Source organism: Triticum aestivum, chromosome 6B, assembly GCF_018294505.1.
Source record: "Triticum aestivum cultivar Chinese Spring chromosome 6B, IWGSC CS RefSeq v2.1, whole genome shotgun sequence".
Classification (NCBI taxonomy): domain Eukaryota; kingdom Viridiplantae; phylum Streptophyta; class Magnoliopsida; order Poales; family Poaceae; genus Triticum; species Triticum aestivum.
Window position 1 is genome coordinate 723,671,661 of NC_057810.1, and position 16,429 is coordinate 723,688,089.

The 16,429-nt window shown below is 47.2% G+C and overlaps 2 pseudogenes; one reads left to right on the top strand and one right to left on the bottom strand.

Moving 5' to 3' along the window:
• Positions 1–138: 138 nt before the first annotated feature.
• Positions 139–971, bottom strand: LOC123139783 (ankyrin-3-like; annotated as a pseudogene).
• Positions 972–12,254: 11,283 nt separating this feature from the next.
• Positions 12,255–16,429, top strand: part of LOC123139784 (rRNA-processing protein UTP23 homolog) — a 12,064-nt pseudogene continuing 7,889 nt past the window's right edge.

Here is a 16,429-nt window from a genome sequence, read left to right on the forward strand (position 1 = left end):
AAAATATGTAGATTGAAAAACAGTATGTTAAACCAAGGATTAAACATTGCAAAGTGAGCATGAGTACCTTTGCCTCGGAGAACAGCAGCATGCAATGCATTTTGTCCACTTGGTCCAGAGTATGAAAGGTTCTCGTCGTTACTGCCGCTTTTCCCGCGGCTCAACTTGTAGAGTGTTTTGGCGATGATTCTGTTTTCCAGTAAGATGGCTAGGTACAGCGGAGAAGTACCAGCTTTCGGAAGACTTGCCAATTCTGGATCCTCCTTCATGAGCAATTCGACTATATCATTTTTCCCACTGCGGACCGCCTAATGCAAGACTGTCCATTTACTCTTGTTTTCCATTTCTAGCAGCGCCTTCACTCTGTCAGCATTTTGATCCTTGCCTCCAGCAAGATCAATGAGAAAAGATACCATATTCATTTTCGCCGCCCGTGCAGCATAGTGCAGGGGCGTATCTCCATGGCTGTTTTGCATGAAGACGAGGCTTACTGCCTTCCTGCGTATGGGGCCATCTTCCTCCAAGTTCTCACCATCACTGTTGGTGGCCATCACATGGAGAAAAGTGTCACCGTCCATGGTGACCGCATCCAGGAAAGACTCCCTGAGAAGTGCTTCTTCGTCACCAAAAGCTGGCTGCATAGCAGAGCTTCGGATAGCCCCGTCGCCGGAGGTTTGACGGTCTTCCCCACTGAGAAATGATTGCAGCTTCTTCCATGAACCAGAGCAAGCTACTGCTAGCAGCCTGGAATCCATGACCGGCAAGCGAGGCTTGGGCGGCGTGGGAGTCTGGTTGCTTGAGGCCATCACCACTACCATGGTGGAAGAATCCTCCTTGCTCAACACATCCTTCAACTTCTGGCAATGGTCATGGCCGATGGCCACAATCATCTTGGCTTCCGTGGTCACCAGTGGAGGAGCATTTCCCACAACGGGTGAGGCAGGAGCTTCCTCCCCAGTGCTCGATGCCATCACCAACACGAGGAGGAAACTCTAGCTTTGTGGTTAGAAGGTTGGTTCTGAATGTATATAGTTGTACGAGTGCTGGTTGAGCAGCCAACTCGTATATATCAGGAACCAAGACGCCCTTGTATCAAACTTGTGCACAGAAAGGAGTGAGTGTAGTTTTTCCATCATACAAGCGAACGACCACAAATATTAAAGCACGACGTTGGGCTATGCTCGATCGGATCCAAGTCTTGTTCATAATTGTTTATCACAGGTCTTGGTTTCTGTTTTCTTTTCGTAGTGACCTGTTGAGCACATGGGTAGCTGGCTCTAAACCACATCGAGACTTGTGTTCTCAATACATGATGATGTTAACACTTGGTTTTAACTATTGTCGCATTCAGTGACCTCGACCTGCGGACGACGAGCACATGAGAGCTGCTACGCTCCGAATTGTCAATGATCCGGAGAGTACAGCTTCAAAAGAAAAGAAAAATAGTGTGCCAATTGTTAGCCCTTGAACAATTCTTTCTCATTTCCAAGCAATGATCTGCGCTAACTATATCATCTTCATTTTCAATTGATATTTCCTCTGTTTCACTGTCAATACTAGATCACACATGGTTCTAAATCGTTTATAAGCAGTGCCCTGGTGATCATCCCAAACAGTCTCCAAGTCGTTTATGATTGTAAGATAGCCTTTATTTGACTATATCATATGGACAAATATACAATCCATCTGCTATTTCTCACAATGCCATCGGTCGGCATTAGCTTGCTGCAGGCCAGCCAATACAAATGCTAGAAAGCTGTTGAAATTAACACTAAGGCTAGATTGACATAAGCATGCTACTCAACCTTGTAACGTGGTGTGTGGTAGGTGGCTGTTCTTACTAGTTCAAGTGGTGTATATGTTATTAATTACGCGGGCGGCTAAATCTTGTAATTAAGGGCGAGCGGTTTAGACTTGTATCCATCTCAGCCGACAAATGACAGATATATAATACAAATCTTGGTCACTAGAGCAATTAGTAGACCAAAGTTTACAAATCTTGTTTGTAAGACCAAGTAGCAAGACTTGGATATATACGCCCATACCAAGACACATCACGATGGCTTTCTATCCTCCCAAGCAAAAATAATAGACGACGACCTAGCTAGTATTAAAATTGAGGTAGTGTAGTTAGTTCTTAATTAGCTTGATCTTATATTATCATGCAAGTGCCGTAAAAAATGCTCCAAGATCGAGCTATGCTTGGCGGTGACCACAGTAGATGAAAGGGCAAAGGTACACTTGGTGATGAGTGATGACCAAGTACAGAAATTGTATTTCTAGGAACCAGTGGATGGCTTGGACAGTGTTTGCAGGCTTGGATCAGACCAATGAACTTAATGACAGCGGAGTATAATAGTATGCAATAGGCATGCTTAGAGCATCTACCGCGGCAAACGACCGGGCGAACGGCCCGGTCACGAAAATGCGACCCACACCGGGCACCTCAAACGCCCCGGGCTGACCGCCACCCCTCATATTCAGCTAGCCCAAATATGGGATGGATATGGGGCGTCCGGGCCAGTCGGCCATGTCATCCCCGGCCCACGCTCTTCCCATCCGCTCACCGGCCCGAACCCTAGCCACTACACTCCACTCCACTCCAGTCCACTCCCCTCCGTCATCCAAACTCCCGTCCGGCGATCTCCGACCTTCTCTAGCATGGCAGGCAGTGGATCTGACTAGACTAGCTAGTTCGGATCCGTCAACTGGAGTGTCATCCCGTGCGGGTTGGAGGCGGCAATGGTTGTCCGCATTGCACTCCGCCACTCCCGGGAGGACAGCGCCCGACCGATGGTAGGATCTGTCCGGTGCGACTCCATAGCTTCGGCGCATCGGGCTCTCGGATCCCCCGAGGCTGGATCATCACTGTCCCAGGAGCCTTCAAATCTCCCCTTCCCCATCAACGGTCTGGCAGAGTTTGAGTCCCATCAGGACTGGTGTGCTCACCGTGGGAAGGAGAGGACAAGGGCGGCAGAGGCCCGCCTCGCTGCTGACATGGCGGTGGTTGTCGGGACCCCGATCCTAACTCACACGGATCTAGCATAAGACACATCATATCACTTTGTGGCCTCATGCACGGTAACCACGGATGCCGCCTTTACCTTGGCCGGGTCCATTTGCGTCTTTTGGCTCACGTATATGATTGCGATGCTAGCATCCATATTAACAGAGAACCTGGGTCAACATGACTAGTCATAAACCAAGGTGGCACATACGTACTGGGACAGTCATATATAACCCAGCAATGCACGTGTCGGTCATCAATGTATGAACCCAAGTCATAGCAAGCTACAGGGACTTAAAGGAACAATGCGTCACATTTTCCGGTAGGGAAAAATACTGGACCAAAGTAGGATACATGCTGGTCAATCCATGTGTTCCGGAGTAGTAGCGAACTATTATGGCTCAGTGGAAGCACTAGGAGGCTTCCTTGTATGGAAGGTTACAAAAGCAGATAAGCAGGTGTCGAATCCCACACATACCAGTGCATTTCAAAAACATACACACAATATGCATGATATGTATAGATACAACATGGCATCACAACATAACTCTATGACTCAAAATGTTTATTGAAGATGCTCCGAAGAGCCATACATAACCTGATATTACAAACATGGGTCTCATGACCCAACATACAGAGTCATACTAGCAACGAGCGGAAACATAAATATGTCTGAGTACAGACAACTGAAAAGAAAGAAGGCTGGGAAGCCTAACTATCTACAAGACCCTCCATAGGAACCAGACCTCTATCTGGGCTTCCCAAGCTAATCATAGAAGACTACTTGAAACTACTAGTGAGACGGAAGTCTCTCTGCAAAAGTATAGATAAGCATATGTGAGTACAAAGGTACTCAGCAAGACTTACATCAGAACTAACTACATATGCATCAATATCAATAATAGGGTTGTGGAGTCTAACTGCAGCAAGCCAGCTTTGACTCCGTGGCTATCATGTACTACGACTACCAGTATTTTCTTTGAGATGAGAAAGTGCATACGGGTCCACATATTCACAACATCAATACACCACTATGGATCCGCTCTCGTCTCCCTACGAGAAGACCATTCATAACACTCACACTTATCTTGCGCATTGAGTATCCATTTCAACTTATCTATGAACAATATAAACTTTCCAAGTAGTCCATATCCGAGGACGCGACTATTTAAATAGATCATTTATAACCCTGCAAGGGTGTACTTCTTCACGCACGCTCTCACCACTTACCACCATGTACACGTCATGTTTCTCTGCAACCTTCAAGCGGAAGCCTGGCGAGGGTGTCAGCCACAACCTGACTAACCACATAAGACTTTTTTTAAAACGAAAGAAACTTCCATGGCCCCTTATTTAATCCAAGCCCTAGAATTAATATCCTAAGGTTATTATTTCTGCTTTTTTATTAACATGGAGGCTCATTTGGTGCTTCCAATTAGTAAATATAAGATACTTTGTTCTTCAATAAGGTAGAGACGGGGATGACATGGGACAACAGCACCAAGGAGGCGAAGCTTGGACATAGCCGATGCAGTGGTGACAGTGGAGGAAAGATAAGCTCTAAACAAGATGCAATATGGTGATGTATAGTCTTGTGATACAAATACATCACCTTTTCTGAAAAGGTGTATTCTTTGGGCTATTATGTTTGCTCAACTCGGATATATGAGTGGTTACTTAATGATGGTAAAATGGTTCACTTATGGGAAGATCAATTGTTTAGGTCTATCCATTCGATTCTCTATAGCATCTACAATACGTTTAATTGGATATGATATTTCCAAGAGGCAAAATGTGTTTGCAAAAATATGTTTGTTATGGTCAGATTTAGAGTCTTGTGGATCTAAGTTTTTGAAATGTAGTTTCACCAAAATGATTTGGCAAGATTAGACTATCATGGTCTATAAATGTGATTTTGATTGCTATGAATATGTAGCTAGACTGAGGATCAATGTGATTACAACTAGCTTTCGCAAAACAAGTATGATTAAGAGTACTTTCCTTTAGTCCACTTGATAGATGAGAAATGATATGTGCTTCCATCGGACAACTTAGATTGGTTTACAAGTATTCTGGTATATGCTTATGCATTTCCTAAGACGTTGGTGACCAATGTGTCCCTAGTAGGGTTTCGTGCAGATGGAAAAATGGTCTATGTTTATAGAAGTCAAAGCTCTGGTGATTCCCTTTCGCCGCTTGTGAGAACGCCACTCTCTCATAGGGAGAATCTCACTTCTTGTGTTGGAAACTTATGTACTCGCTCTGCTTTGCAGCACCTTTGTAGATGAAACAAGAATCATCATCATCCGAGACGGTGTCCAAACAAGAGGAGTGGGTGAACCAGTCGTGGCTCGAGGAATTAGTCTCGCTCCACATGCTCCTTGTGGTGGTAATTTTTGGTGATTTTGGTGGTGATGTATACTTGGATGGCACAGTGGTTAGGGACAAAGTGTTGGGTGGTGATGATGGCTTCCTGGAGGCAGACTTGGGCAGAAAGCTCAACCACCCATGACTTGATCCACCCATGAGGGAGACCATAATCCCAGGCCCTACAGACCTCGATGTCGATCTCCGTCACGGCTTAGTATGTTGGGTCGGCATCTGAGGCCATGCGAGTGCCCACGCTCTAGAATGTCATTGGTTCCCTCAATGCCAAACCGACCGGAATTCTTGTGAGTGAGACGGTCGAAGCGCTGGAGCTCGAGCTCAGTGGCCACTGCAGGAGAATTCTCACTGGAGCTTTTTTGGAAAGTATAAGGCGAAATGGGGGCGAGCTAGGGGCTGCGTTCGGCGAGCTCAGACTTTAGCGGCACACACATGACGTGTCCCTCTTCCACCACGAGGGTCATGATTCTACTAGGGTATTCTATGTGGTCAGACCTGCCTCTTGGGGGTGCGGGTCACGACCCTGTCAGGGTCCTCGGCGATGCAAAGGTCGTTGGATCAGCAAGATCACACAACTACCATCGTCGGGGATGACTTGGTTCAAGGTAGCCAGGTAGGAGCTGGGGAATCAATCGGCACAAGGGACCTCTCTGGCTCACCTTTGCCGACAACTGTGAGTTTTATTTTGAGCTGGATATGTAGCTCCCAGACAACAACCTAGCCTTCCTACCTTGGAAGGGGATAAGCAGGGCCTTAGAGCACCTGCAAGGACCGCACCACGACCACTACCTCATCTACAATGATCTTGATGTAGGCATGGCCACCGTCAGAGATCTCCTGCACAGGCCGGTGAGCTCAATCATGAAGGCTGAGAAGATGCGGGTCACAGGAGAGACACACACACGTTGGGGGCCGGACGCACTTACTAGCGCCATTCTTTAGGTGTCCCGATAAGCATCTTTCCTTGCCTGTTGTGGTGCATGATGGGCTCGAGATAGATGGTTTTTTCCCTTGGTGTTGGCCAGCTGACGTGGCGTTATCCAGTCAGCAATTAATGTGTTCAAAACTGCTCTAGTTGATCAAAAGTAGAGTGGGGGTTGATTTCTGAACCTGGTTAGTTTGGAGTATGGAGTGACCGGTTTTGAAGATGAGGCTTGAACCCTTAAACCGAGTAGCAAGTTGAGAGTTGTAATATGGACTTTTCTGGAAACAACTTTGACAAGGAGGTGCGGATTGACTCCAATTCTCGGCCAAAAGGCCCTTGTGGACCCCCACCTGCATGTGGAGTGTGTGTTTATATTTTGCATGTATTTTAAAAATTTCTACACTTTTTTGTACTTTTGGCTTAGATCTTGAGGAGCAACACGTCAATTCTAAGGATCTGGAAACAGCCAACTACCGGTGAAAGCCATCATCCTTTGGTGAAAAAGATGATAAAAATGGTAAACCGGAGGAAGCATGTATGGATTGACAGATGGATCATTGTTAAACAACCTTGTAGATTACGTTAGTTCAGGCTAACCTTATTGGTGCATATCCTTGTATAGCCGCCATGTATATCTTGTAGTTACGATTATGTACTTCAGTTGTAACAACTCCATGCGATGCTTATCGCCTCAATATAAATACATGGCCAGCCCTACGGGGTAGTTCACGGCAAACAATCCTTTCTGACTTGGTATACATAGCAACAAGATCCCATCTCCTCCACCATGGCCGGCACCTCCCCTAGCCTCCTCTCCAACACTGCCGGCGCCCTTACCACGGCTGCCGCTAGCACCCTCACCACCAGTTCCAGCTCCTCTGCCGCAACCGCTTCAACCATGCGTTCCAGCCTGAAGATCAGCGCGAGCGTTCCGGCAACGCTGCCAACACGGGCTCCTACATCGTCGACACCGACTGGTACGCAGACACGGGGGCGACCGATCACCTGACGAGCGATCTTGATCGCCTCGCCATCCACGAGTGCTGCGGCCGCAAGGACAAGGTGCACGTCGCGAACGGAGCAGGTTTGTCTATCTCACATGTTGGTCATTCATCTATATCTGGCTCATCTAAACCAATTCATCTCCGCAATATTTTGCATGTTCCCGATGTTAATAAACATCTGCTCTCTGTTTATCGATTGGTTTATGACAGTGATGCCTTTGCTGAATTTCATCCTCATGTGTTTTATCTTAAGGACCGAGCAACGAAGCAGGTTCTTCTTCGCGGTAGATGCCGCAATGGTCTTTACCCGGTGCCAAGCCTCCAGTCTCCGTTCGTTTGGTCCAATAATCGTCGAGCTCTTGCCGGTGTCAAGCTCTCTTTGGACCTTTGGCATCGCAGATTAGGTCATCCAGCAAAGAATGTCGTTGAGTTAGTACTTAGATCAAATAAATTTGCTTGTGCAACATCTCTTGAGTCTAGTGTGTGTTATTCTTGCCAACGAGCAAAGATACATCAGTTACCCTTTTATAATTCCAATCATGTTACTCATACGCCTCTTGAGCTTATTCACTCGGATGTTTAGGGTCCGGCCATCACATATGTTGGTGGTTTTAAGTATTATGTGAGTTTTTTGGATGATTTCAGTCGTTTTACTTGGATTTACCGTTTAACGCAAGTCTGATGTGGAACAAGCTTTCTACACCTTTCAGAAACATGTCGAACGCATGCTTGACACTAAGATAAAAGCTGTTCAATCTGATTGGGGCGGCGAGTATCGCTGTCTCAATCGTTATTTTGCTCGGGAAGGCATCATGCACCGTGTCTCTAGCCCACATACTTCTTAGCAAAATGGCATCGCCGAGCGCAAACATCGCCATATAGTTGAAACAGGCATCGCCCTTCTTGCTCACTCATCGCTTCCTATTCGTTTTTGGGATGAGGCTTTTATCACTGCATGCTATCTTATCAACCGTATGCCCACACGTGTCCTAAAAAATTCCACCCCTATTTCTTGTCTTCTGAACGAGCAACCAGATTATACTTTCCTCCGTGCGTTCGGATGTGCTTGTTGGCCGAACCTTCGGCCATACAACAATAGGAAACTCGAGTTTCGCTCCCGACAGTGTGTTTTTCTCGGTTATAGTTCCATGCACAAAGGGTATAAGTGCCTCGATCGAACCAGTGGGCGTATTTACATCTCACGTGATGTTGTATTCGATGAACATGTGTTTCCATTTGCCACTGCTCCACCACAATCACCACCAACCGAACCACTTCTTCCCACTCCTCCATCAGTTTCCAATCACCGAGCCGGCTGTAGTGGATGATCACATGAGACGATATGATATTTCCTTGCTCACTGACTCCTTGTGCAGCTCTCCTTCACCTACAGGTACTGCACCATGTCGCCCTCCGGATCGACGTCGTCCATGGGCCCGACGACCCGCTGCACGCGCCATGCAGATGGGTCTGCCTCGCCAACGCCCACGTCCGAGCCTAAGGCTAATAGCCCCAGCCAGCCGTCGCCTGCTGCGGCCTCCCCCGAGGAGCCCGCCTCAGCAACCCCGGCCCATGAACCAGTCTTTGCAGAACCGTCCTCGCCTCCTATCGTCGCTCAACGGCCGCCTGCGCCACATCCGATGACAACACGGCTCCGGGACAACATTGTCCAGAAGTTGGTACCATCTGACGGCACCGTGCGCTATGACCCTCGTCGACGCGCCTTCCATGCTGAGCCCTGGTCCAATCGCCTCGCCCTCGCTGATGCGCAGTGGCGGTCTGCCATGGAGGATGAGTTTTCTGCTCTTCAACAGAACAACACTTGGACCCTTGTTCCTCGTCCTACTGGCAAGAACATCATCAGTTGTAAGTGGGTATTTAAAGTGAAGCACAAGTCTGATGGCTCCTTGCACAAATTCAAAGCTCGCCTCGTTGCTCGCGGGTTTACTCAGCAGCATGGTATCGATTACACGGATACGTTTTCTCCTGTCGTCAAACCAGCCAAGGTGCGTCTTGTGCTTTCTCTGGCTATTTCTCGTGGATGGCACCCGCGTCAAGTGGACATCAGCAATGCTTTCTTGCATGGTACCCTGACTGAAGAAGCCTATATGCAGCAGCCTCCCGGTTTCCATGATAATGTTCATCCTAATTAAGTCTGCAAGTTGCAGAAAGCATTATATGGCTTAAAACAGTCACCTAGGGCCTGGTATGCTCGCCTCAGCGACTGTCTTCAGCAGTTGGGTTTTCACTCGTCAGCAGCTGACACTTCCTTGTTCATCTTTGCCCATGGTGATGTTACTATTTGTATGCTCGTGTATGTTGATGACATTGTCATTGTTAGCTCCTCTTCATCAGCACTGGATCGTCTTCTCCGTCAACTCTCTGCCACATTCCCTGTCAAGGATCTTGGCGCCCTTCGCTATTTTCTCGGTATTGAAGTGCTTCCCAATTCCGGGGGAATGACTCTCATACAGAAGAAGTACGCTCTTGATTTGTTGCAGCGTACCGACATGGCCAATTGTAAAGTAGTCTCAACACCTATGTGTACTCAAGAGAAGCTTAGCAGAGACACCGGACATCGGCTGAATGAGGATGAAGCATTCAGATATAGGAGCACGGTGGGAGCCCTTCAGTACCTAACCTTGACACGGCCTGACCTGTCGTTTGCAGTAAACAAGGTCTGCCAATTCCTGTCATGTCCCACTGATCTTCACTGGGAAGGGTACAGTGGCTACAGGTTTGACTATTCGACGGTCATCTTCGACTCTGCTAGGTGTGTTTACTAATGCTGATTGGGCCGGTTGTGGGGACGACAGACGTTCGACAGGGGGGTTCGCTGTGTTCTTCGGACCCAACCTCATTTCGTGGAGTGTACGAAAGCAGCCGACAGTCTCGCGATCGTCAAACGAAGCAGAGTATAAGGCATTGGCGAATGGTACAACAGAGGCAACGTGGGTACAGTCATTGTTGAAAGAGTTGCGAGTTCCTCAACCTCAAGCTCCGGTTTTGTGGTGTGACAACCTCGGCGCGACGTACCTCACAGCAAATCCCGTGTTTCATGCTCGCACCAAGCATATCGAAGTATACATCCACTTTGTGCGAGAGAAGGTAGCCATCGGAGCTCTTGAAGTCCGGTTCATCTCTTCAGCTGACCAAGTGGCAGATGCGTTCACTAAACCACTGACGAAGACGATGCTAACCCGGCTGCGTTCCAATCTCAACCTTTGTACAGGCTGAGATTGCGGGGGAATGTTAAACAACCTTGTAGATTACGTTAGTTCAGGCTAACCGTATTGGTGCATATCCTTGTATAGCACGCCATGTATATCTTGTAGTGATTCTGTACTTCAGTTGTAACAACTCCATGCGATGCTTATCAGTTGTAACAAGTACATGGTCACATAGTGCCATGACGTGGAGGAAGGTGTCAAGGTTGATGTTGCTCTCAATCCTCCTTGTGAATGACAGAACGATTGATCGGCTTAATTTTCTACTCATATGCGCTGATATCAAGGATCAAATCGGGAACCAAGGAAACTGCCATCCCTATGTATGCTGGCTGAATTGATCGGGAAGTTGCTGCGATGGTACATGGAGGACTTGGTGGAGAGGGTTTTGGCACACATGAAGAGCTAGCCAAAGGGCCCATAGATGAATGGACGGTGCAGTTGTGATGGATTGGATAGAGCAACTGAGCAAGGTATGCTCATCCACATCGTCGAATTCAATGATCCATTTATCCATGCTGTAGCGAAGCTAGCAGACCAGAAAAGACCCACGCGCGTGCGTGTGTGCAGGTTAATATGCTGCGACTCTCGACCAGGGAAGAAGACCAGGCATGTGACTCTGATCGATACAGTACTTGTACATGGCCGCTAGAGCTAGTGCAAAGCAACTAATGGCTGTGGAGTTTTGTTGTGGGACAAGCTTAGATTCGTAGTATGAGCTAGTGGAGGAGATCCAACAGTCACTGACCTACCGTTGTTGTCCACACAATCTTTCTTTTCTTATCTCATTTGACACTAAAACACGGCAGAAATGTTAATAAAACTGCCACCAACACGAAACTTGAATCATATAAGAAACATAATCGTGACATATTATTCAGGCTTGCCGATTTTCTTCTATAAAGAACGATGAACAATCTCCAAGTCTTCACAAACCCTTACAGCAGATTGAGAGTTTCTGCTACTTATCTCTCTATAGAAAAAACATCGAGTTTTCTGTTCAAGCACAACGATTACCGTGAGCTTCCTGCCATTCTCGCCTTCTTGCGTTCCTGCTGCTCATCTTCGTCCACCAAGACCTGTCGTTCTCCTCTGTCATTAGCATGCTTAATCTTCTCATCGCCGAGCAGCTCCTCCATTCCCAAGATTTCGATCTCCCCTTCAGGCTTTGTTCGGTTACACCCTGTCCTAAGAGGATTGGAGGAGATTTGGGGGGGATTTGACTTGTAGAGGATTTAATCCACCTCAATCCCTGTCGAAACCCCTCCACAACCCTGTCAACCGAACATGGCCTCAACGGGAAGATACAACCGGTTTCCTTTGTCCTTGCCACGCCCTTCCTCCACCTCCTCCTGGATTCTTCGGGCTACCTCCGCCAAGTACTCTGCGGTGACATGGGCGGCGCAGCATTGCAGCGGCTCACACATTCCTCCGTCGTCTTCCTCCTCGTCGGCAATGGCTTCGGAGCAGTCCATTGCCATCATCTCCTTCTCCTTCTCTTCGAAGAACCTGATGACCGCCTCGTCCCTCTCCTCCGGCGGCCGACCGGCGAGGGCCGACCACACCTCCGTGGCCTCGGAATAGAAGGAGGCAGGGAGAACGGGGCCGGGTTAAATATGGCCGTGGAAAGATCCAGATCGTCGAAGTCCAGGTAGGGAGAGGTCGTGGAAAGATCCACGTTCTCGAAGGACGGCTGAGGTGCGGCCATGTCGACGTACGGCGGCGGCGGCAGCGGGGGAGGGGATCGGGTGAAGGTTGCGATCGAGCCTCTACTATTTACAGGCAGGTGATAAATACTGCCTGGCCTGCGTCGAGGCCCAGGCCGATCGAGTGGAGATCGAAGAATTTTTGCGCGCACACATGATACAAAATGGACCCACGCTGAATAAACCGCACAAAGTTTCAGTTTGTGGTGTAAACTTCCCTAAAAAAATGTGGTATGTATGTGTCGTCCATCATAGCCTATAGTTACGAGCACCTTCGAGAGACGGAGAACCCTAAAATAAGTCTGTGTTAAATGCGAGCATCATGACTTGAATCCTGATGGACCGAGTATGCCTCTGTCGCTCTAAGCATTCAACCACAGGTTGGTTTTCAATATTGAAGATTTTACAAGTTTAAACTAGAAGATGTCTTCACTCGCAAACTGTGAATCCAATTTATCGTCCATCTTCGTTATTGGCTTTTCCTTCGATGGAACCTGAAAACAAGACCAAGCACTGGTATATTTCCACGTCCTCTCTTTTTCAACTTCAAAGCTTTTTTCGGGAACTACTACTGGAGGGCACACGCACACAAGGCCCTTTTCGTTGAGTAGATTAATGAAAGTTACGAAACGCAGCTGCCTCCTCCCTTAATAAAAGCCTAGGCTTCTCTTCCTTTCGTTGGTGCCGCCGTCAGTCTGCCTCGTCTCTGATAGCCTTAGGGCCATGGTGGCTCGGTGGATCCTAGCCCTTACCTGCAGGAGGGCTTGGCTTTTAGATGATTCTTCGAGTTTTGTTAGGGTCGGTGTCCTGCTCAGAAAAATAAGATGGTGGCGGCTCCCTAAAGATGTAATAAGGAATAAGGTTCTCCCCGCCTAGCCCCGTCCTGGTTGTGTGTCTATCATCGTCGGTGGGTGTGTTGAGGTGTGTCTCCGACGGATCCGATCATAGTTTGTCTATGTTTGTGTGTTTTCAGGTTTGATTCTTTCGATCTACGCTACTATTTATCGGTGGCGGTTGCTGTTATGCTACGCTGGTCCTATGGGGCCTTAGCACGACGGCTTCCCAACTGTTTATTGCAGCAAGTTTTGCCCGCCTCCAACGAGGGAGGGGCGATGACTGCGGGGCCTTCGGCATGCTTCAGTGCTCATAGTTGTCGTTAGGTGTTCTATGAATCTGAATGTATTTTTTTTAATTTCTAGTGTTCGTTAAGGATGAGTAGACCGGAAGTTTTCATGCAAAAAAATCGCAAAAAACTCTGATCTATCCATCCACCGCCGAAGGAAGCACAAAGAACATCAGAAGTAAAAAAATACATTTAAATATGTAGTCTACTTGCACTGGTGCGAGCTAAAGGTTCACCCCCTCATCACTTTGTGTGTCTACAATCCAACATGTAGACACACAAACATAAACGAACAAATGCTGGATGCCCGGATCCAAGCAAAACCACCGAAGACAAACGCCAACCGATTGTCACTAGATCTTCAGAGACAAATCTCCACACGCCCTTCGACAACGCTAGAAACACCGTCGGGATGGGGATTAGGTAGGGGAGAATTTCATTCCGTCTTCAGAGAGCCGCTACCGCGTTTCCTTCCTAAACAAGACAGAAACCCTAACAAAACACACACCAAAAAGTAACTAAAAATATAACTCTCCCACCGCCGGGATCCACCGCGACTCCATGGCCTCAACGAAACAAGAGACGAGGCAGAACGGCGACAGCGCCGACGGAAGGGAAGGGAAACCCTAACGCTTGGGTGCACTTGTGTCTCATAGCAAAGGGGGTGTCTACGTCTATTTTTTTCATGTTCAAAATTGCCAGTTATGATTTATGAATTTGTATGAATTTTGTTTTCTTTTAAACAAGAATTTGTGGGCGTTGGAGGTAGATCCAAGGCCAACAACCAATGGATGTGCCTGTGATTCTGGGACTCGCTTACTAGTGGAGGAGATCCAACGATCTGTTGTCGTTGTTGTCCCACACACACACTCTCTCTCTTTCTAACAGTGTAACTTCTCCGGCCCAAGTACGTATGCGCTGGCATAGCAGCCAACAGGCAGGCAGTGGAGGAGAAATTTTGGTAACGCGATGTGGATGGATGGCTGTGTGTTAGTGGCTGTCAATGAACGATCGAAGAGGATGCCGAGATCTTCTTTTTTTTCGGAAAGAGGATGCCGAGATCAGGAACAAAGGATATAACTCACCTTCGAGATGTCATGATCCACACACAACAGTTATGAGAATCAAGATTGCAGATTGGTCATAGATCAATGTGTAACTGTTTTCTGACTTTCCCCGCGAAGAAAAAACTCGGCCGAGTGACGTCAGCGTTTGTTTTTTTTACAAGTGGCACGGCTGAATGCTACAAACGGCAATGAAAAATGTTGCGATGGTATTGCAAGCAATAACAACAAATGCTACAACTGTTCTAACAAAATTGATACAACCGTCAATGAAGTATGTTGCAACCAGTTAGATGACGCGCTACAGTCGACGAGGGATGACATGCTTCAACCAGCAAGACGAATGTTGCAACAGGTAGGAAAATAATGTTGCAAATGATGATAAAAAATGTTGCATGGTCGACTGAGACTTGGTTAAATCTCAGTCGACTGATTTTTAGCAGTCCCGAAATGTTTAGCCAACCGAGCTATGCTAAGTCCTGATCCCTATGCAAATTGAACGGTGGGATATCAAGGAGGGTAAGCCCGTAGGTGCTCCTATGCATTTTCGCCATGAAGAGGCTATTTATATTTGGTGGGAACACATATTGAATAGTGGGGTATCAGGGAGGGTAAGCAAGGGGCATGCCTATGTCTTGCCCGACACGGGACAATAAGACGCCTCGTTGTATGCCCTCGATTGGGCCGGCCCAGCACGGACACGCCTTCAGCGCTTTTTGAATTCCATTTTTTTCATTTTTGTATTTTGTATTTTTGTTGTTGTTTACCTTTCCATGTATTTCGAAATATATCAGTTATAAAAATAACAAGTTGAAAATGCTAATCGCACATTAGAAAATATTAAATGTGTAAGAAAATGTTTCTAATACATAAAAAAATTGTATAATGTGTAGGAAAAATACCTCATGTAATTGGAAAAATGTTAAACATTTATAAAAGTATATTCATGTTATATACGGAAACTGAAAAGGAAAAACCAATGAAAATCTACAAAAGAAACAACAAAACAAAGAAAACAAATGAAAACCAGCGCAAGAAAATAGACACAATGAAAACCCCAAAAAAAGAAAAAACAGAGGAAACTGAAGCAAATAGCGAACAGCGGCGAGCGAGCGAGGTTTGCACGAATATGGACTGCCAATACTGTAGCTCGCAAGAAATCCTTCAGGCGAGACACTTGCTTCTATCCTGTGTTGAGCAAGACACGTGCTAAGACCCCACAAGACCAACACACCCGAGCAACAACCGCCGTTGACCAAGAGAAGCGTAGACCAAGAGAGTCCAACATGTAGACACACAAACAAATGCCAGATGCCCGGATCCAAGCGAAAACGCCGAAGACAAATGCCAACTGAATGTAACGAGATCCATCAGAGACAAATCTCCACACACCCTTCAACAACGCTAGAAACACCGCGGGATGTGGATTAGGTGGGGGAGAACTTCATTCCGTCTTCAGGGAGCCGTCGCTGCGTTGCCTTCTTGAATAGGACACAAACCCTAACAAAGCACATACAAAAAAGAAACTAAAAACATAGCCCTCCCATCAGCAAGGGTCAGGATCCACCCTGACTCCATGGCCTCAAGACCACAAGAGACAAGGCACATCAGCGGCGGCGGCGACGAAAGGGAGGGGAAACCCTAACGCTTGGGTGCACTTGTGTCTCATAGCGAAGGGGGTGTCTACATCTATTTTTTCACGTTCAAAATTGCCAGTTATGATTTATGAATTTGTATGAATTTTGTTTTCTTTTAAACAAGAATTTGTGGGCGTTGGAGGTAGATCCAAGGCCAACAACCAATGGATGTGCCTGTGATTATGGGACTCGCTTACTAGTGGAGGAGATCCAACGATCTGTTGTCGTTGTTGTCCCACACACACACTCTCTCTCTTTCTAACAGTGTAACTTCTCCGGCCCAAGTACGTATGCGCTGGCATAGCAGCCAACAGGCAGGCAGTGGAGGAGAAATTTTGGTAACGCGATGTG